General features: G+C 39.6%; 1 protein-coding gene across 1 annotated transcript in view; it reads left to right on the top strand.

Annotated features, from left to right (window-relative positions):
- Fhit (fragile histidine triad diadenosine triphosphatase) overlaps window positions 1-20,977 on the top strand; it is a 1,393,700-nt gene that overhangs the window by 875,641 nt on the left and 497,082 nt on the right. The gene's annotated exons all lie outside the window — the stretch shown is intronic.

The raw sequence follows: 20,977 nt of genomic DNA, 5'->3' as shown, positions 1-20,977 counted from the left end.
TTGATCTATATTTTTCTGTTGTTACTGTTGTTATTTATGCTTTTGGTGTCATACCTATTATCACCTAATTCATATTCATGAAAATGTACATATATGTTTTCTTAAGTTCATAGTTTGAACTCTTACATTTAGGTTTTTGATCCATTTTGAGTTAATTTTTGAATCTATTATAGAAACCTAGTTTCATTCTTTTTTGTGTGTGAATGTGCATCTGCATGAAGTCCATTAAAAAAAACTCCTTTTTTTATTCATGTAATACTTTATCAAAGCTCAAGTACACTTCCTGTTTTTCAGAATATGTCCATATTTGTTGTTCATTTTTAGAGTGTGTGCTACTTGCACTACCATCGTGTGCTTCATTGGAAGTATTTGGAAAAGATTAGTGTAAAGAAAACAAACTTTAGTAGATTTACCCCAAAAAAGACGGCTGTGGAAGGTAGTTTTCATTGAAATAAGCCACTGAGGTATGCAGAGAAGGCACACGTGTAAGGTAGGGGGGGAACTAGGAGTGCTTCAGCACTGGGGCGGGGGGATGTCTCCCCCATGCATGTGAAAATTAGTTCTTAGGAACAGTATAAATCTTATTCTTTTCATGTATACAGCACAATATATATCAATATGTAAAACAATGTACAGGAAACGTGTGGAATTAAAATTCCAAGGGAGAATTTAGGCCAAAAAAATTAAAATCAGGAATAGTAATGAAAAGAAAAGGATCAAGACATAATAGATTAGATGAAAATGGTACTTCTTCAAAATTTCCTTGGAAATTCCTTAAGTATCACATGATGTATACATGGTTTTGTTACTTTGGTAGATACTTCAACAATGGAGAACCACCTACATAAAGGAAGGGAGAAGAGGAGGGTCTAGCCGATTTGGGCTTTGAAGACATTACTAGTGACAGCTTTGTAGGGCCTTTTAAATGGTTCACCTGCAGTGTTTGTTCCCTTATGACTTTATATTAACTCATGTGAATGTCGTATCTGTTAGCAGATTTGTTCATGTTATGAGGATCAAATGACACAGTAGAGCCTGCATCTTCTAGTGGTAAAGTGTGGGGTATGCTGGGGAGATTTTCAAATTTGTTCTTAAATTAAATGCCCCTTATAATAATCCTCCAATAATACTTCTTTTCTTTTTTTCTGCCCAGTGCTTTTTTAAAAATGTGTAATATGGGATGAGTTATTGATAGAAAGGCTTTGTTAGTGAGTGGCTAAATGTATTGAAAATCCTGTACCAGCTGACTCTGTCAATCTCTGATTTTGATTTTGCTGCTTTGTTATGTCTGTGTATGGAAGTATTATATTTGCCCACTAGGATGTTACTACCTACAGAGTAGTCCTTTGAGAACATTTTCTTCCCAAAATTTAAGGATTGAAAAGCAAGACCAACTGGAGGTTTAGGTGGAAGGATTTCTCTTTGGATCAGTCTCTAATGTGAACCCCCTGCTTTGATAAATAGAGAGGAAGCTGGTGGAACATAGCCTATTGATGGTATTCTTAGACTACCACCTCGGGACAGTGGAAGTTTAATTTCAACAGATCAAAATACTCAAAAGAAAAATATTTAGGGTAATTGCAAAACATCAGAAAATAAATTTAAATTGTCTTTAATTTGAAAAAATACTTCCACTTTCTCTAGACCAGTTTTTTGGAAACCTGAAAATAGTTCAAGTGTGCTAGTCCTGATTGTAAGTGATCAACATGTTTGAACGTTGAAGGATGTGTCTGAACTAAGCACTTTACTTAATGTGTACATAATTGATATAAAAGAACAACAAATTTTAAGTTTTCCATGTATTAAATTTTATTAAAAATGATGCAACTTAAAAAGTGATGCAACTTCAGCTGTAGAATAGCTCCATCACTTCAGAAAGTTCCTCTACAGCCTTTGTATTCAACATCCCGCCCACCATTCCCAACCTTAGATATCCACTTACCTGATTTCTGTCACTATAGATTAGGCTTGGCTTCTCTGAAATTTTATATAAATAGAATCATGCAGCATGTGCCTTTTTAAGTTTGGATTTTTTTCTCATTTGTTTCAGTGTGTCTATCAGGAGTTCATTCTTTTCCATTGTTGAGTACTTTTGTGTGATTATCCCCGCACTTGTTTACGTAGTCATCTGATAATGGACATTTCAGTTTTTATTTTATAGTTTTATGAAGAAAGCTGTAATGATTTTCATGTAGAAATCTATTTAGGAAATACATTTGCATTTCTCTTTAGTAAATACCCAAAAGTAGAATCACTGAGTCACATGATACCTTTATTAACTTTATAAGAAATTTTCAACTATTTTCCAAAATACTTATATCAATTTTTACTTCAAGAATACAAAACCAAAACCCATCTTACTATACTGGTGATTTTGGGGCTAACATTGTTTACGGTGGTAAAACTTTTTATAATTATCATATAGTTGTGTTATAATAGTAGGTGATTTGAGGTTTTTAAGTGATCTCTCCAGACTTTTTAAATCTTCTCGGAGTCTTTGCATATGTCCCAGGTCCCTAAATATAAAGATCTTTAGGGTAAAATTTTCAGTAAAGTCCAGGTGTTGTGTACAAGTCCTCTTTCCTGCTTTCCTGATCTGTTGTTGAAGATTGGAGTAGCCAGCTATGTGCCACAAACAAGGACAGTTGTTCTTGATATGAGCAGTAGATTTCCGTGTACCTGGCAGGGATGCTTAGAGTAGTCATGACAGGCAGTGAGGCCAGTTGCAACCTGGCCTGGGTTTGGGGTGGGCTGCACATGCATTATGAATCCAAGGTAAGGCAGGTGACTACAAGCCTGACCTCAAGGAGGTGAACAGGAACTTGTCCTTGTTCTTTTCTTTCTCTTTTCAAAAAGTACACAAGGGAGATCTTAAAGACATACAGTGCATCTTAAATGATTATGGGTAGCTCCATGTCAGTCCCCCAAAATGTCATCTTTAGGTTTTATTTTATAAACCTTGAAGGAGTTTAAAACGGAAGATTTTAAAAGGTTGAATTTCCTCCAAATGTAAGTTAAAGCATATAGAGATATGGCCTCAAACTTCATTTTATTATAATAAAATAAAAGATAGTGAAAGATAGTGAAAAAATATCCCATCTAACAATCTACAGCTCTTCTCTCTGATAAGTTATTTCATACTAAAATGGAAATTTAAATACATTTTTATAGATAAAAGAAAACCCCAGTGGAGGCTGGGCATGTTGACACATCCCAGCCCTTGGGAGTCTGAGGCAGGAGGATGACCACAAGTTCAAGGCCAGCCTGGGCAATGTAGTGAGTTGAAGGTCAGCCTGAACTGCATAGCAAGACTCTGTCTAAGAAAAAAACCCCAAAAATTTTTTAAAAAGGAAAGAAAACCCCATTGGTTCTAACATAATAATGTTAACATGGTTGTTATGTTAAAATGTTATGTTTGCTCTTGATTTTAACTTTTGCCGGTAAAGCTTTATAACTGTTACCTGTTAATATTCTATAGGAATTTGTCTTCTAAGGTAATCATGCTTGGGAAAAATAGCTGTTTTCTGGCCATACTTTATGTTTTGAAGTGTTTGGTATCCAGATAAGATTATGATAGTTAAACCTACTGCTCTTCAATACTGGTGTAACTGAGAGCTCCTGCATGTTCCACAACTGAGCCTTAGAGACCAAAGCTAAAAGGATAATTGAGGTAAGAGGACATCCAATATCTGGTTCACGCCCTCCGAGGTCAGTAAGGACCCAGGACATGAGGGGACCTCTCTATAAGGTTCTGTCACTTTGGGAAGTCACACAACCTCCTCTGCAGGGAGACTGTGGGACCTCAGAGGACAGGAGTCAACCAGTGTGCAGTGTATTAAAAAAAAGTGAGGATCACCAAAGAGTGAAGTGTCTTCCATGCTTCCATGGGAAGCCACATGGCCAAGCAAAAGCCATCCTGTCAGATAGCAATGAGAGAGGCGCTAAGAGGCTCTGTACCTGGTACCAGAAGTAACCCCAGAGGACCCTTCACTGACCTTAATATACATAATGAGAGCTTAATTTTGATTAATACAACTCTCACTTAAACTTGGTCCTAAACATGCAACAGAAAACCCTAACCAAAAAGATGTAAACAGTAATAGTAATACAGACTAAATACACAAAGAGAACCCCGGTTACTGCACTGGCCCCTGCTGACAGTCTCCAGCTGCATCTCTAACATAATTATTAGGCTTAAATGAGGCTAAAAAGCCATGGTGACAGCTATAGAATCTCAGCAGAAACCTTTAAATTACTTAGCTGAAGTTATCCTTCAGAGCTGCAGAGCCCTCAGCTGAAACTGCAGGAACTTGCTTGCTGATAAATAAAACTAGTTGTCTTTAGGTCAATAATTCACATCAGACAAAAGAAACGATCTTAAAAGAGAACTATCAAAATTATAGAGAACCTGTTTACCACCTAACAAAGAGACCATGTTCCTAAAAAAAAGTTACTTTTATGCCAACCAGCCTACAATAGTGAGAAATGCAATACAAAAGCTGATTGCGCCTCTAAGATCTGCCAGGAATTACAGCAATACCTCTGTTCACGAATCCTCCTTTTTTTCTTTCTTTCTTTTTTTTTTTGGTACCAGGGATCGAACTTGGGTCCTTCTGCTTACAAGGCATGTGGCGGAACCACTGAGCTAAATCCCGGGCCCGAATCCTCCTTTTTTTCAAACAATTTGGTTTGCCAACAGAAGCATTTGGCAGAATTTTGCTTCTACTCTTGAACTCCAGGGCGGGTGGTGAGCATGACCATGGCCATCTTCCCCTCAGGAACATGAGTACCGACAGCTCTGTGCCCCGGATCTGTGAAACAAATTCAGTTCATGAAGCGAGGTACCACTGTATCTGCGCTGTGGGGTCCGGGTCAGGGACACCCTGTCCACCTGGAAACTGGACACCCCGCTTACTTTCCCTGGTGGTGCTAAGGCTCCTGTATAGCTTTATTGTTTACTTTGTGCGTACTTGAACTCTGAGTAAAATGTGTTTCTCCCCATTCAACAGCCTTAAAACTACAGGTGGTGGTGCAGCTAGACTGCTGATGGATGCCACTTTTAGTTTTTACTCAAGAGCCCTCAGATAGACCTCCTGCAGTAGACTGACTGCTGCTTTGCCAACACCCCCCTGGGCTGGTTGACTCAGGCATTCACCCCAGTGGCAGTTAGTGACCCCACTGCCGAGGAGGGATCGAGACCAGAATAGAGACAGACAATAGGCAGTAGAGGGACCCGAGCAAACGGAGATACCCCTGAGGAAACCAGAACACAAAGGGAAAGAGCCCCTTGAGCCTGAGGCAGCCAGAGGGAAGGAACGCAAGGGAGCAAGGACTGTCTGTTCTCCTGATGTCAGAAGCTTTAACAAAATGACAACCTATTGTTTCAAAGGAGAGGGGGCTGGCATGCACTGAGCTGTGCCCTGGGAAGCTAGGCTTGCTGGCCTCAGAAGCCCAGCTAAAAGTGGAAACACCATTGTTTCATTGTTTCATTTTCACACATCCACCAAAATAGTTCACCAAACTCTGTATATAAACCTTGAACTTGTATACCTTCTTAGAGACCTCCCTGGGAGTCCCTCTCATCTAGCAAGAACTTTTCTTTGTTCTTTCTGGTAAACTATACATAGCCTGTTCCTCGCTGCTGTCCTGGTGGCCTCATGCTTCATTGTCCTCAGGAGGAGAGCCCAGAGGGAGAAAATTGGTTGCAATAGGGAACAGAAAGGAAGGGCCCCCCAAAGCAGGAAAAGCTGTGTATTGTGTTACTCAATCTGGTGAATTGGACACTGGTAGAGAAATGTGATTGGGGACAGAAGAATGTGACCTAAAGGTATTAGAACTTACTAAGGCCCGTGTGGTCATATCCTTTGTGTCTCTGCATCTTTAGAGATAAGAATATTCCTTATCTCCCATGTAGGGAGGGCATCTCCGGAATGCAGGTTTTGTTACCTACTTCAGAGGAAGATTAGAGAATTCTTTCAGGGCATGGTTGGGGGGAGAAACCTAGGGGATCAGAAACCTTGTTTCTGGTATTTCCTCAAATGCCAAGGTGCCCGATTTGGGGGTACTATGCCTGGAACCCCATCAGTGTTCTACATATTAGAAAGATATGCGCTAATTCAAGCTTCTTCATTAATCTTCTCAATTTAATTTACCTTGCTGTTCATCTTCATTTTGGAGACTGGACATGAAAATCGTTTCTTTTCTGTGTGACTCCAAGTTTGTTTTTGTTTCAATCCTGAAAACAACAGGTGTCTTCCCCATGCATAGACCGACTTACTGGAAATGACCATGTTGGGACAGAACTTCCTCATCAGGAAGACTTCTGACTGGGATCGTTGTATTGTATTTTCTTCTTCTAACATTCATATTTTTTTCACATTCACTATCTCTGAAATTAGTATGTTCTTTGCATTTGGTGCTATGAAGGAATATGGAACACATATGTGTCTTTTGTTTCCCTTTTCTCCTCTGCCATGGACATAAAAAAGTGATATGAAAATAATTTTATTACAATTTATTTCAGTTCTAAAAGCATGTAGTTTTTAGAAAAAATGTGTTAAGTCTAAAGCCCTAACAGTCATTTTTTTCTTTTCAGTTTTGTGCCTATTGTTAAAAGTTTTCAAGCTTCTAAATAATAGTTAATATACCAAGTTTCTTGGAGGAAGGAAAATAACTCTTGCGTTTTACACTTTGTCACTCCTGACACCACATTTTATTTTTTAGGGGGGAGAGAAGTTTCCCAAAGTAGCAGTAGTCCAGGAACAGAGGTTTTTAAATATCTCACTGTGTTACCCACTAGTTTGCAGTAGTCATCGTATTTAATTGGCACACCCTGAAGTGTGAACCAACCTCCCGTACCCTCAAAGTTCCTTAGAGCTAGTAGGATGTTTTTGCTAGGCCTTCCAGATGAATGTTTTTTAAAAGAAATTTTCTCAAGTAACTTGTAGTCTTTAGGTACCTAGAATCCAAACTTGAATATTCACAGATGCTTAATGCTGTTTGCAGGATTGCCTTACCTTAACGCGAATCCTTCCTTACTTTGTGGCAACTGAAGAACTTTAGCTGTGTTCGTACTCCAGTCTTTTCCTTTCCACGCCCTGGTGGGTACCCAGTGGTTAGTCCCTGAAGGATAATGGTATCTGTCACTGGGTCCCAGCAGCTAGGCTTTGCCTCTCCTCAGTCTTTCTGTGCCCCCCTGAACTGATACAGTTTACTTCTTTTCCTCCTGTCACTCCAGCTTCCAATCTGTACCCAATGATCTTTCAAGAAAACCATGGCAACAGTTCTTGGGAAGACATTATTATAGCATGATTTTTGAGTGGGGCACACTAGCTTCTTGCTGCTTACAAGACCCTGGGCAAGTTAATTAACCTCTCTGAGGCTGTGTTACTTTTTCTGTTAAGTGAGGATAATAACAGTACTTAGCTCCTGGAGTTACTGTAAAGATTTAGTGAGGTAATGAATGTAAATTACTTAGCCTAGTTCCTTCATATTTTAAGGTATTCCTTAAGAAAAAAAAGCAAGTCCGTATGATTTGCAGTTTCCGTCATTTAAACTCTTCCTTCATCTGCTTGGAATGAGTTAATGCTTTGTATTGGCCCCGAAGCTTCTTTCTAGAAGCCCCCACTGATCTTCATCCTTTCTTCCTCATTTTTGCTTTGCATTTCAAAGCTTTAATCAGGATTCTATAGCTCTCCCTTGAACAAACTACCTTGAGCACCCAGGTCCTCTGCGGTGTCTTAACAGTATTTGTGAGAGAAAAATGGCTGAAAAGTAGTGTTCATTTCAAGCCATCTTGGGTTTTGGCTGTCTTAAGGGTGAAGATGTAACTGGCATGACAAAATAGAACTTTAAAAGTTAGATTTTCTTTTCATTTGGAGACAAGAATCTTCCCCACATTTGTTCAGGCCTAGGACAGAAACAGCCACTCCCTCCCCTCTTGAGCCTCGATGGTTGAACACAAGTCTGAGATGAGGTCACAGTCCAGTTACCAGGACAGAAGCAAGCCCGGAGTTGTCTTTATCTTGCCACTGAGCTGGGCCTGGGCTTCCTAGAGGCTGAAACAAAGAATTAAACCCACACTTTTGTAAAATAGGTTTTCAGGTTTGCTGACTCGTTTTGAAAAAAAAGAATTTTCAGGCCCAAGAGGCAAGAGAAGGATTTATTAGACAGATATAGAGGGCACACTCAAGTGTGGAGGGCAGTTGCTCAGACAAACGAGACACAGGACAGTTGGGAACTGGGAATCTTCTATGTATTTTGGGGGGGTGGAAATAGCAATGGTGAACCTTTTAGAGACCGAGCGCCCAAACTGCAGCCCCAAACCCACTTATTTATCGCAAAGTGCCAACTGCAACTAAACCTGAATACTGAGGTTTTAGTCTAGAAAACACAACTGTTATCTGCTGCTCGGCTGCTGGGGCGACTTGGCTGGCCCAGCCAGAGGACTCCGGTGCCCGCTGCGGCAAAGGACCCAGTGGTTCGCACCACAGATCTATAATCTTAGTCTCCTGCAGAGATGAAGGCCCCACCACAGTGGGATAATGGGCCATTCGAATGGGAAGTCCCACAAGGTGGACTCTTCGTAGGTGAAACAGGACATTTGTAAGTGAAAAGGGAATGAGCAAACCTCTTTGTAGACGAAAAGGAGTTTGCCAGGTTTACTAGGGTGTGGGAGAAGAGAAAGAGAAAAAATGAAGAAGAAGAAAAAAAAGGACCCGTGTCCTGAAGCAGTTTTCTTCTTTTTCTTTTGAGAGAGGGCCTCACCATGTAGTTTCGGCTGGCCTGAAACTCGCAGAGAGCTTCCTGTCTCAGCCTCCCGAGTACTGATTACAGGCGTGTGCCACCATCATGAGTGGAGCTGCACTTTCTCTTCAAAGTACAATTTTTAAAATTCCTTGTCTCCTTTCTACCTAGTTTTCCCTTCTGCCCTGCCTCGTTCTCATCGTATTCCCTTGTACACGCCTGGACAAGGGAGGTGGTGATTTGTGTCAATATGCAGTCCTAGGGTCTCCTTGGACAGCTTTGAATGGAGCTTTTTTCCTTTTCACCAAGATTCCTATGTGCGTTTGGGGCCTGGAACAGTCCTGAGCAGCCAAGGCTGCTTACAGTGTGGGCCTCTGCTCAGTTCTTTGGTTTCGCCAACCCCTACTTCCTGCCATACCTGGCCTGCTGCAATATTTCTTACTGCTGTAACCTTGTTAGCACTTTTAAGAGGGAGCAGGGGTGGAAAAATGTTTTTCAGAAATTCATGAAGTCCTGATGTTTTTCTACTTATGTGGCTCAGAATTTACTTCTCTAAAATACGATATTGTGACTTTTGAGAAAATAGCAGAAGCAAGAGAGTCATTGTCACCTCCCCTTGCCCTGCTCACCTAGGCAGATCCGTAGGCCTTCATTCCAGGTGTAGCCTCTTTGCCCTGGGAAGGAGCCATCCTTATTTCTGAAGACACATGAGACCAGAAGAAATCTGAGCAAACAGGACTTCCTAAGTTCTTCCCCATTTGTTACTATCAGTTATGCTATTATCCAATCATACCTCTCCTTGATTCTTTTCTTCTGTCAACCTGGCATTAAAAAAATACAAGTTTCCCTATTTCTTTGGACTTTCATTTCCATGTGAAGAGTCCATATCACATAAAACTCTTTAGATAACTTTAAATAACTTCACATGCCTTTTTCTTGTTAATCTGTCTTCTGTTAAGGGACCTCAGCTGTGAACCCAGCTGTGGGTGAGAAGATAATGTCTTTTCCCTTGCACGGCTGTTGTCCTTTAATATTCCATGGTAATCATCTTGAGAAGAGCTGCATAACATCCCGGAACATTCCAAGTGGGCTGTGCTCTATGGAATACCGTGTGTCAAAGACATAAAGCACTAAGCAATTAAGTAGAGGATTTTATTCAGGCTATTGTAAGAGGGAGAACATTCACTAATGCAGAACATATCTGAAAAAGGAGGGAGCGTGGGAAAGCAAGGGATCCTGACGAAGCATGGAGGTGGGATCTTAGGAAAGAGTGTGCAGCTGGTCTATTAACACAGGGCTCAGAGAGAGTTCAGCATCATATTCCCTAGGAAACCCAAAGCTAAGGGTTAGATAAGTCTCCTTCCAGCAAAGTCAGTGTTGCTGGGCTATTTGGAGGTGGGAATATTATTTTTCATGAATGCTTGCACTGATCTGTTATGGCATGGCTGCAAAATAAGTATGCATTTTTAAGATAGAACATTAAATATTCTGCTTGTTGTAGTCTGCTTTGCCTCTTCATTCCCCTCTACTTTTCTTCCCCTAATGAAACAATTGTTAATTCTCTTTGCCTGTGTAACTTCCATGGAAAAGTTTGAGAAGTAAGAGCCTAGAGCATCCACAGCAAAGCTACAAAAGTTGATCATATAGACGTAAGAATATAGGCCAGGAATAGAAGGGGTAAAGAAAATAGAAAGGAGGTGGGTAATGGGTAACAGAATACAACTGAGGAGGAGCACCTGTGGCATTCTATAGCACAATAGGGTAACTGCAATTCTTCGACAATGATTTATACACCGTAGAATAACTGGACGAGAAGAATCGATCGTTTTCACTTCATAGAAATGCTACTTGAGGAGTCCTGGAGGATGTGATTAGGATGATGTTGCTATAATTGGACAAAGGAGTAAATGAAACTTAATAAGCTGTGGTGGACGCTGACAGAGTTATCAACTGATTCGGAGTGGAGATGGGAAAGAAGAGCCTCATGACTAACACGTGACTGACACTTGGGTCCTGGATCTGCCTGATTGTGTTACCGCAGGCAAGTACCTGACTGCTGCTCTCAACTTGCTCATCTACAGATTGACAAACTCTCTTCCAGCATTGTGAAATTAAACGAGCTAGTACATGGCCTTAGTTTGCACTTCTATAAGACAGTGCCTTACAATGGCTATTAATAAAACAACGCCAGTTTATTACTCAGTCCCGGAGGCTGGGATGTACAAAGGAAAAAGCTTGAAAATGAAAGGTGAAATAAGTAGGTGCGGGAAAGTTTGTTGATACACAGAGACTTGAGGAGGGGAGCTGTCTGATGCTGCAGGGAGATTGAGCACACGAAGGTGAAGAAAAGGCCCTTTTTAATAATATGCCAATTTCAGTTCTTAATGACTTTCAAGAAACTTGTTATGAGTGTAGAATAGGCGCTGTGGAGAATTTAAGAATCAAGAAGAAAGAAGTAAAGATGAGATGAACACTGGTAAGTTCAGAGTTCAAGATGATCTCACATTAATGTCAGGGTGGTCTACTTGTTAGAATTCATGCGAATTGGCCACTATTTGCTTTTGAAAGTGCTTTAAAGCGCATCTAGTTTGCTGAGTTAGTGTTTCGCCTGGGGGCTGAGTTCGCTCTCAGGGACAGCACAGCCTAAGCCACGGAATGAACCGCGAATACGAATGTAGATTTCCCCCACCAAGGTTGTAGACTGATGGAGGTTTTTCTTCCCTCCCTCGGGATTGGACACAAGGTCTTCTCATTGAACTACTGCACATCCCTAGCCCTTTTTTATTTCTCATTTTTGAGACAAGGTTAACTTTGTTGCCCAGGCAGGATTTGGAAGGAATCCTACCTCAGCCTCTTAGAGTGCTGGGATGACAGGCATGTGGCACCATTCCTGGCTTTCACAACTTTTTAAAAATTATAAAATTAAAAAATAGTTGACACAAATGTAATTGAAGACTGAGATAGGAGTCCCAAGTTTGAGCCGAGCCTGGGTCACGTAACAAGTTTAGTGAGACCCTGTCTCAGAATTTTAAGGAAAAGATGGGATGTAGCTCATCAAAGGCTCTGGGTACAGCCCCAATACCGACCCCCCCCAAACCCTGAGAGGTGTCAGAAATACAATTTGGATTTTGGCCTTCCCTCAAAAGCTGGGCTGCCCTGGCTGCCCTGAGTGCCTGTCCCCCACCTCCAAGTAGCTCCTGAGGAGCCAGGTCTCCCCCTCAGGAAGATCCTACCCTTGTTGGCCCAATACCTGTCATTGTCACTCTTCCCTGTTAAGTCCACTTCCTCATCCACATTCCAGATCCGATCCCTGCAGTCTTCTGTCTTTGCAATCACTCCTCCATCCTGCAGTTATTGTGTTTCAAGTTTGAGGTTGCTTCTGTATGTTTTGATGTATAAACCCTGGCAAATCCCTTTATCCTGGGTAGAGAGAATTAAAATATATTCCCCCATCTCATTACACTCATCTAAGGTGAGACAGAGTTGTTTACACACCTCAGTGAAAAAACCAAATATATCATATCTATTAAGTGCCTTAACTGTATGGAAAAGTTAGGCAGGAGGAGAATTCTCATGACTATTTATTCTTAACCTAAATCATAAGAAAAACTTATTATAATTCTGCCATCTGTTCAAGTTCTTAAAGCCATTTTGGTAAACCTAATGCTAATGCAAAATACATGCCTTAGCACTAATTAACCGAAAAATCTGTTTCATTCTTTTCAGATAATGAAAAAATATGTCAAGAACATGATTTCTTAAAGAAAATCTAATTTATGACACTCAGGCTTTTTAAACCACCCTTGCAATGTGTTCATGAACACAACCATAAGAATAACAAAGAGTCGTATCAAATATTCCCAGGAGGAAAACCCCCAGACTACAAGCTTTAAACATTTACAATTGTAATGAAGATTCCTATTTCCACTTAAAGCTGGCTGATCTAAGGTGTTTGTATTGATTTTTGTGGAGGGGAGTGGTTTGGAATGGAGGGCCCAGGAACGCAAGGAGTATCTGTAAGGCTAGTATCGATTTAATGTCCAAGTGAAAATACCATGTGACTCCTCTAGAAGCCTAATTAACTGTAATATATGCTACTTGAGTGTGTTCACATTAAATATCGTTGCCCAATAACTTCTCAAGCCCCGTAAGTTATTATTTTGTTATAGCAATGAAATGGATCTGGTTTCAGTATATTTTCTACCACTCTCAGCATTTTAAACTTCCTCACTGATGCCTCTGCCTCTGTTCTCTTGTGTATCTTGTGTCTTTGATAGGTCATCTCTAAATCACCTTGGAAGATGCATCATTTTATTCGGCCACAAACCCACTTGAAAATCTTCAGCGATTCTCCACTTTCTTTTATCCCATTCCTCCCCCACCTTCTTATGCCCTCTCCTCTCCCTGTGTACAAAAGCTTTATTTTGATTTTTTCCTTCTGTTTTCCCTTTTTTTTCTTGTCCCTTCCTTCCACTGGTCTTTCCAGGGATATTTCCCAGTGATCGCTATAGACTCTTCATTTCCGGGAGGTTATTTTATTGAGTATACCTCATTAAAGCATGAAGTCTCTGCTCTCATGGCATATTAGGACCTTTTGTTCTTGTTTTCTTGAATAATTAAACCAGCTTGCAATGAGTGAGAAGTGAACAGATGATAATGATGATAGCAACAGTGTGTGTGTGTGTGTGTGTGTGTGTGTGTGTGTGTGTGGTGCGTGTTGGGGAGGTATGGGAGAGGTATGTGTTTAAAGACAGAAAGCAGATGTAGCAAAATGTTAACAATGATGAAAGCTATCCAGGATTCACTGTACTATCTGACAATTTAGTAAAGGTTTGAACTATTTCAAAATGTGTAAAAAGGTGAAAGAAAAGACGTAGTTGAGATCAAAGCATTAATTCCCAAGTAAATCTCTGCCTGTTTGAGGAACTACATCAATCAAATATATTTAAACATCGCTAATATTTACAGACTTCCTGTGTATTCTGGAGAGATACTATTTTTTGTTCCGGTATTTTACTTGACTAGTTTTTCCATTGTTGTTCCTTAGGGAAAATCTTTTTGGTGAATACGAAAGTGGATTTAGTACTATATTCATTTGTAGGAAGAGATTATGGCTTCTCTGCTTTCTTGTTTCCATAGTGAATGGTCCCACATTACATGTCAGATGAAGGCCTTTTGTGTAAATATACATCACAGACTCTGTCCTTGGGAGCTCTCAGGATTGGGGCAGACCAATGACAACATCAGTGATATCAGAACACCTACCCTTGGGCTGGGGATTTAGCTCAGTGGTTCAGCCACCTGTCTCCCAAGCGGTAGGTCCCAAGTTCGATCTCTGCTACCCCCAAAAAACAAAACAGAGCACCTACCCTTCGAACACATTTTTAAAAATATCCCCAAGATAAAGTACTGCTATTACTTTGATCATTTGTGGATTTCTTATGGTCTGATACATCTTTGTTTTGCATCAAGTGTCTAATGGAGCATTTTAATCAATGTTGCTGTTGCAAAAATATTTTTGGATTATACATTAATATGCTTGCATTTGTATTTTTTTACAGCTCATAATTACATTAGATCCATATGGAAATACCTGGCACATGTTTGGTACTCACAAAAATGAATTATTTTTGTTTATTCTAGTTGGTTACCTTTAAAATAATTTTCCTGAGTTAGCTGGAATTTGGAATACAAGTGTTAATAAACTCTGAGACACCATTACCATAACAAGTCTCATATTACGAAGGTGTGTAGTAAAGTGGCTACATCTTTCTCACTATTGTGTATTTCCTGTCTTTTGCATAGTTGGTACCCAATAAATACTGATGGAATGAAGAAGTAGCAGAGCTTTGAAATATAAGCAAGATTTCTGTCTTTGGAAATGGGAAGGGAAAGAAGGGGAGGCCGTACAGGAGGAATAACATGAATGGTGGCCCGAGGCTGAACACAAATTAATGGAAAGGTTCTAAAATGTTTGTAGTAAAATAAAGGTGGTTTTAGATACACATACAAGATACCTGGATTTTATCTTCTATGAGCTAGAAACTGGCGTAACTGCTCCCATGCATGTGTTTTAGCACTCTAAGTTCAATTTGAAATGTAAGCTTTAGAATTGGAAAGATGGGGCTTTTGAGTGTTAGTTCCTTCACTCATGAGCTGCAAGATTATAGACCAGACAAGGAAGTATTTTTAATGTGGTATCATTTGATTTCAAACGTTGCTGATAATACTTTTTTGTCAAGATGGCTGGGTTCTTGTTCCAAGTAGCTTTTCACTTTATAATGGTTGATAATGGTAGGTGTCCTTCACTCCCTGGGTAGTGCCTCTGCAGGGAGAGCCAGCGCATCGCATAAAACCGATACATCCCAGTGCCGCTCTTCTCCAGAAAATATAATAGTCACATGCTATTGACCTCAAATTTAAAGGCTCTGGTTGCTTTTTATGGATATTGTATCATGTGCTTTGTTGCCAGAAGTAAATACCATTGGAATGACTTAATCCAATGAGAGTGGTCTTTTTTTTCTATTGAATGAAGATCAAAAGGAACATCTTCATAGAATTGGCATGGGTAAAGCATATGCAAAACCCATGAACAGGTAATAGGATTTGTTGTTCATTTCCCAGGGGCTGCTTAAAAATCTCCACTTGGGTAAAGGGTGCTGAGCAGTCACGATACCCATTGTTTTGGTTCTGATCACCTACTCACAAAATTTACTAAATCTCTGACAGCCTCAGGGTTTAAGGAGAGACACAAACTTAAAGGATCTTGTTGAAGCAGCTTATTTAGAGGTTGCTGTACACATGAAAATTCATCACTCAACAGTCAGAAAGCCCTAGTCTCTGTGTCAGTTGAAGATTGGATGGTCTTTCTTTCTTTTTTTAAAAAGAGTACCTCCTAACCAGGAATCATCCACGTGGAAAATGAGGATGCTATGTGTTCTCTTTAAGTAACAGTGAAAATCAAGCTAAAAGTAGACCCCCCAAAAGCAAACAACCCATCGACCTTATATGCAGTGCTGAATGCAGTGTTTCCCATGTCTAAGATCTTTAGTTTTTGGTACCCTGGAATAGTGGGTAATTGCCACGCCTGAAGAAGAAAATTATATTAAAAATGAAAAGAAGAAAATTACTTAATTACGACATAGCTACTCCAGAAATCTTCACGATAAATGGTAAAATTTAGTGGAGCTCTTAAATGTCAGTGTAATTTAGCCCCATGCCCTAGAAATTCTAAATTGTAATTGACCCTAATTATATAAATACCCACTGGTGAGAAAAGGTCCGCTTTGTAGGAGACTTTACTGCCGCTGAACTTCACTAACAAGTCACTCATGACTTCCACAGATGTTTTATACTTTTTTGGCTAAGCGTTCCTTAGGAGCCAACTTTCCTCTCCATTCGGCAGCAAATGATACAACAGTGCTCTTGGAGGGTCAGGATAGGAGGTAAAAAGGGGCTCCTTTTGTCATTGTTCAGGTTATTTTTATCTCGTCTGTTAGTATGTTAGGGTAAGTAACCAAAGAAAGTGACCCATTCTCGCTTAAGCAGGTACTAAAATTTATTGGCTTGAATAATTGAAAAGTCATTTGTATTTCTTCAGGTTATAAGGTAATTATGATGAAGTGTGTTGAATATTGAGCCTGAAGTTCAGATCTTTGAAGGGATCAACTGTTCTGAGAATTTTTCTAGCCATCCTTGTAAGCTAAAAGCTGAGGCCAGTTTGGGCTTTGTAATCAAAGACGTGTGCATTGATGATTAACAATACATATGTACATTCAAGGATTTTTTAGTACACGGAGATATAAAATTATTAGCTGCGAGAAAATTGAAAGTGAGGCAACCTGATATCTTTGATATAAAATATGTTTTGGTACTGATTTATGGTGGTTATTTTCATTATATTCATTAGTGAAGCTCATGACTTCTTGGATTCATAGCCATATTCACCCTCCTACAGGATCTTACTACTGATATAGGCCGTATTTCTGTCAACCAGAGTGGATTAGTTGCAGTTTTTACCTTTTAATTAAACAGCTGCTGCCACTAAACACAACTTTAAATTATTTAATAGTCCATATTACTTTAGTCAATTCAGACTGCTTTGAATTTTTTAATTATATGCAGCTATACATTTTTTATGATACAGCTTTCCTAAAAATGAGTCAATAGACAGTAATAATTTTTCTTTTGAAATGTCAGGAAGATCTTAGCATATTTTAAAATAATCATAGCTAAAATTAAAAGCTAAGCTGATCAGTCATAAGATCTTTTGCTTTAAAAAGATGTAAAATACATAGAATTTTAAGTCTGACTCCATGTGAGATATTGTTTGTTGTCTCTGTCACATAAGCAATACATGTGGTCAATGCTGTTGTGTACAGTTCAGCGTGCTGGAGAGGACCCTGGGAACCGATCCCACCTTGCGCTGTGGCATCGCCTCAGGGACCCTTTGCCTCACAGGTTTGTTTAGGTGGTGCTGTCATTCAGCCAGTCCAAATGCTGTTCACTCTTCACCAGCATGGGTTTTCGTGAGGGCTTGTGATTATTCACTTATATTCTTCCAAGTCATATTCAGAAGTGTTACAAAAATTCTTAGTTTCAATAACTTTAAATGAATAATTCAGTATAGGCTTGAAGATGATAGATAGTGAGTCATCATTTTTAGAAAGTGACAATGGTGTGACCTTTCTTTCTTCTCATTTTTCTCTTTTTCTGACTAGGAACGCTGTCCCCTTCTCTGTATTTTCATACATGTCTGTATTTGGGTATATATGGTGTGTGTGTGCGCGCGCATAGATATATACTATGGATAATCCCATTTTGCTCTTTTACAGAGTGAAAAATGACATGTAATCCTTGAAGTATTGAACATTTGAATGAGCAGCTCAAATGTGTCAGATTGTAACTTTAGCCCCATCATGCACCTAGCCTGCCTGGGAATCCCTGTGATTAGAAAAGCTACCTTTGGCTTGATGGGGGCTGGCATCCTTGACCGGCCTTCGACTGAATTCCCATAACTGGTGGACGTAAAGGGGAAACGGTGTAAGGCCCACCTGAGCCTTTCACATTCGGCTATGCAGACCGACCGTTGCACGGAGTGCGGATGATGACACCTGTCAGGATCCCTAGAATAAATTATTTCTGTCCTCCCCGCTGACTCTGGTAGAGCATTATCTAGAGAGTACATCTGGTCCTGTGCGTCTGCTCCATGTTGACATCTCATTGATTCTTTATCTCTTTTCCTGGCTTAAGTGAGAAGCAAAGTTTACTATAAAACTGGGCAGCGGTATAATACTCTAAAACAATGCAGAGCATCGCCTAGCACCGTTGTCCTGGATACAAGCTCACGATGTGAGAAGGTGTTTATCATTCCTCGCAGTTATAGATGCTACGCTGCTTAGAGTATCAGCCTCTGCTTTTGAACTGGCATTTATGGATTAAATTAGCAATGTTGCCCCATCTTCTAAGATCTTAGGGTGGCAGTGGGAATTTAGTCAAAAGGCATAGCCATTTATTGAGCTGGAAGCCATGGTTTTAAACTTAGTCTATACAAGTACAGGTCGGGTCCTACCCTCCCGCTCCGCTTGGCAAATAGTTCTCGGGCACAGTAATGTATGTGTCAAATTCTAAGGAGAAAACAATTTGTCCCTGGGCCTTTGTTGTTTTTATTTCTTTATTTGCTCCCCCTGTTAGTGTCATGAGTGCAGGAGCCTTGTGGTTTGCTCACTTGTACTTACACTGTGGTTGTTGTTGTTGTTTTTGGTACCGGGGATCGAACTCAGGACGTTGTATTTGCGAGGCAGGGGCCGGAACCACTGAGCTAAATGCCCGGCTGCTCACTTGTAGAATGAAGGCTGTAGTGTTGGTGGTGTGTCCCTTCTCACCATCTACGAGTACCACCTAACCAGGAATCATCCACGTGTAAAATGAGGATGCTATGTGTTCTCTTTAAGTAACAGTGAAGATCAAGCTAAAAGTAGACCCCCTAAAAGCAAACAACCCATTGACCTTATATTCAGTGTTGAATGTGGTGTTTCCAATGTCTAAGATCTTTAGTTTTTGGCTAAATATTGGCATCACAGCAATAGGAAGAGAAAGCTGATTCAAAATCATTGTGGTTCACTTAAAACTGTGCTTATTGATTTAAAGGCCTATTGGCTTAGAGAGTGTATTAACATCTACTTTTCCTGACTTACTGATATGTGGACAAAAAGTAAGAAGATAGACCCTGGGGAGATGTGTGTGTGTGTGTGTGTGTGTGTGTGTGTGTGTGTGTATGTGTGTGTGTGTCTGTGTGTGTGTTTGACATAGCCATGTATAAATGTATATATCTGAACATATTTGTCTGTATCAACAGGAGGAAGAATTGAATGAACATATATGTTTGTATCAGAGGAAGGAAGATAAAGTTTAAGCTGTGCTGACCACATTCTAGCCGATAGAAAGAAGGAAAAAGCAGTCAGCTTGAGATGGAAAGATGTGGTCCTTATTTTAGATAGCTCTGTGCCTAGCTAAAAGCCAAGACTACAGTTACTGAGGGGAAACAGGTAAAGAGATATTGAAGGTACCTAACCAGCCAATTTTGCCACCTGTACCTCCTCTCTGATTGGTGTTTTCCTAGGTGTTGAAGCTATAGCAGTGAAGAAAGCAATGTCTCTCTTCTCAAAAGCTGGAGAGAGGCAAGCAACACACACATGAATACATAACATGCCTGGTAGCAGTATGTACTATGTAAAACCGTAAGGATTCAAGTGAGTTTTGTGAAAATTGACCGAGGAAAGCATGTAAAGATTGAGAAGGGATTTACAAGTGAAATGTATAAAATTTGAAGTCAACATAAAATGTTATAGTTTCAAATACATTTTTTCTGAAGAAAATTAAAGTATTGATAATGTTTGAAATGCTCATCCACGGATTGGAAAAATCTACCCGATGATGTATGGTTTTTCTTGTTGCATGGTTCTATGACATGATTTTTCTTGGTTTTACTGGCATCCTCATATATATATTTTTACCCATATTGAGGAAGACAGGAGGAGAGAAAATGTGAAATAGAAGATGTGGACTGTGGTTCCTGCTTATTGTTTTAGTTGCTTTCCAGTATCAGTAAGAACCTAATAGGTTCAATGAAATTTTAATGTCATGACATATCTTGCTTTTATAGTGACTACAGTGTGATTTCCACTTTTCTAAGCAATAACTGTGATTAAACATTTGGTTATTACCAAAATTCTTCTCTACCTAAAAAGTAAGGGCCATATTAAAATTATTTGGAAGACTAGTCAAGTAACAATAAAGAATTATGAAATTACTAGAAGCGACAGTGATGAAGAGAATAATATAATGTAATTATAGTAGCCCCACTGCTTTCTCTTCTATAGCAACCCTTTTTATTTTTAAATATAAAAAAAGCAAGAAAAACTAACTCCTACTTGCCTGTAAGTGCTTGAAACTCTTCTCTTAGTAGACACGAATAGGTGGTACTGATCTCGGGATAAAATCATCTCTTCACTCCACATGGTTCCCAGATAACTGAGAACTCATTTTGCTAGCATTTCTCTCTCTTTTGCCTCTACTCCATTTATAATCTCTTGATTCCCTTTTTCAGCCTTTATGGGAAAGGCAAAGACTTCTCACTACAAGGAAGATGGCCTATGATATATAAATATTTCCTCGTCCATTGTAAAATACCTATAAACAAATGTATTTATTCATGTATTAATTATCCTACTTGTTACTTGAAAATTAAAGGTACTTAAAATTCCTAGAAAATTCACCATTTTTTTGTGTGTGATTGTAACTAAAATCATGAAGGAGTAGGAAGACGCTTCAGACTGCACCTGCACATCATATGATACATTTTCTGATATCTGCGAACGCTCTGTATTTCCTTCATGTCTAATGAGCAGAGACTCACTGATGCTACCAGAGGAGTAGTTTAAGAAAGATAACCTATAGACCAATAAATACACATTTGAAATCCTTCAGAGCGGTGACTCCCAGTCCCACCTCTAAGAAGCGCTACAAGCATAGCCTAGTTTTAGTGTTTAAAATGTACTCACCGTCGTGAGTTTGCTTCTAAATCATTACCAATAAATCTAGTGTGGAAAGAAGTCCCTCGTGTCCCGAAATAATTAGTTTCCTTCATTTCTCCTATGTGAGAAAACCCTGGCATGTTTTAATCACTGTAAACTATGTGTTTTCCCTCCGGAAGAAAAGATTTGCTTCCTGT

The sequence above is a fragment of the Heterocephalus glaber genome, unplaced genomic scaffold (assembly GCF_053883595.1).
Source record: "Heterocephalus glaber isolate CG9 unplaced genomic scaffold, H.glaber_assembly_v1.0 deba00001472, whole genome shotgun sequence".
Classification (NCBI taxonomy): Eukaryota; Metazoa; Chordata; class Mammalia; order Rodentia; family Bathyergidae; genus Heterocephalus; species Heterocephalus glaber.
The sequence above is the reverse complement of the archived record's forward strand: the minus strand, read 5'-3'. Positions and strand labels throughout refer to the sequence as shown.